The sequence below is a fragment of the Crocuta crocuta genome, unplaced genomic scaffold (genome assembly GCF_008692635.1).
Source record: "Crocuta crocuta isolate KB4526 unplaced genomic scaffold, BGI_CrCroc_1.0 scaffold90, whole genome shotgun sequence".
Classification (NCBI taxonomy): domain Eukaryota; kingdom Metazoa; phylum Chordata; class Mammalia; order Carnivora; family Hyaenidae; genus Crocuta; species Crocuta crocuta.
Window position 1 is genome coordinate 4,985,545 of NW_027527449.1, and position 2,145 is coordinate 4,987,689.

Consider the following 2,145-nt stretch of genomic DNA (forward strand, 5'->3'; position numbering starts at 1 on the left):
TCCTACCCCCTGAAGCTGTACTCTGTGCCAGAGGCAGCAGTTTGCATGCCTCCTAACCTTTAGAGAACCCGCCTCATTGTCCTCCCCTCCCCCCACCCCTTTTTCCTCCCCCACTTTTCTCTAAGCTTTGAAATTTTCAACATTCCAACACCTTCTCTTCATTGCAATCCTAGGTAGGTTACTGCTTCCTGCGGTTGCTAAGTCAGTCTATAAAAGGTGACACCTTACTGTTCCATTTTTGCCTTGTCAGATACTTTGATGGGTAGAGTAATGGTCCCCCTAAAGACATCCACATCCTGATTCCCAAAACCTGTGAACCTGTTACCAAAAGGAATTTATCAGTGGGGCACCTGGGTGGCTCAGTCAGTTGAGTGTCCGACTTCGGCTCAGGTCATGATCCCATAGTCCGTGAGTTCAAGCCCCATGTCAGGCTCTGTGCTGATAGCCCAGAGTCTGGAGCCTGCTTCAGATTCTGTGTCTCCCCCTCTCTGTCCCTTCCCCACTCATGCTCTGTCTCTCTCTATCTCAAAAATAAATAAACATTAAAAAAACAAAATTAAAAAAAAGGAATTTATCAGTTAAGGATCTTGAGATGGGAAGATTCTCCTGAATTATCTGCATGGGCCCTGTGTAATCACAAGGGTACTTCTGAGAGGGAGGCAGAGGGTCAGAGTCAGAGAACGGGGTGTGCCAATGGGGCAGAGGATGGAGTGAAGGAAGGGCCAATGAGACAAAAAATGCAGGTGGCCTCTGGCAGTTGGAATAGTAAATACCTTGGAGCCTTCAGAAGGAACACAATTCTACTGACACTCCAATTTTAGCCCAGTGGAAATGATTTTGGACTTTGGACTTCTGACTTTGCAGAAACTTAAAGTCACAAATTTGTGTTGTTTCAAGCCACTAAATCTGAAGTAATTTGTTACAGCAGTAACAGAAGCCAACTATCATTACCTAGACTAATATCAAACCTACCTAGTTAGTAATACTTTATACTAAATTCTGTCTGTTTAACTGTGGGGGTTTGTGTCTCCTGATTTGACCTTGACTGATTCAAGTAGAGCTGTATGTCTAGTTCTTTATTACTAAAAGGTTAAGTACTGCTGAGTTATTTGATTTGATTTGATTTTTGTTATTTATTTTGTTTGAATAATCAAGTCTCAGTTACTATTAGTTTGTGATGACATACTTAGCATAGAATGTTTTAAAAATAGTCTTCCTATTTAATAAACTGTTGTCCTTCCTATTAAGGCCAACTTTACATTGTAGAATATAACATTAAAACATATGAACTACATTAGCAATTAAAACAAAAGACACTTGCCAATTTGTCAGGTTGTTGTGAAAACCAGGAAAACCCAATGTAATATCTGTGTCACTCACTGTGGTCATTGCATGGGCAGCAGAGAGGAAGACCCAGACTGGCTGAGACCAGGAGTCTGGTGAATGAGGAAATGAGTGAATGTTACTTATCTGGACATGAAGATACAATCCAGTAACTGGAAGACTGGGAGACAAGGTCAAGTGCTCACTCCAGGGATTTGACAGAGGTATGAAATCATAGCTGTACATAGTGATTCTGGTTGTTGAATTGAATCCAATATTCAGGAAATGCCTAGTGGATTAGAAGGAAGGCTGCCATCATGGTTTTTAGTCGAAAAATAGAGTTCATAGTCCGGGGTGTCTAGAAAGGCAGTAATGAGCAAGCAGACCCACAAAACTGTCTCTCTCTTTTTTTTTTAAACTTTATTATTATTTTTGTAGTGTTTTATTTATTTCTGAGAGAGAGAGAGAGAGAGCATGAGCAGGGGAGGGTCAGAGAGAGAGGGAGACACAGAATCTGAAACAGGCTCCGGGCTCTGAGCTAGCTGTCNAAAGAGACTTATTTTAAGGAATCAGATCATGTAATTATGAATGCTAGCAAATCCAAAATCTGCAGGATGGGCCAGCAACCTTGAGACTCAGGAATAGGTAATGCTATAGTTCAAGTCCAAAGGCCATCTGCTAGCAGAATTTCCTCTTGCTTTGGGGAGGTCAGTCTTAATTCTCTTAAGACCTTCAACTGATTGGATGAGGCCCACGAACCTCATAGAGGTCAATCTGCTTGACTCAAAGTCCACTGATTCAGATGTAAATCTCATCCAAAAC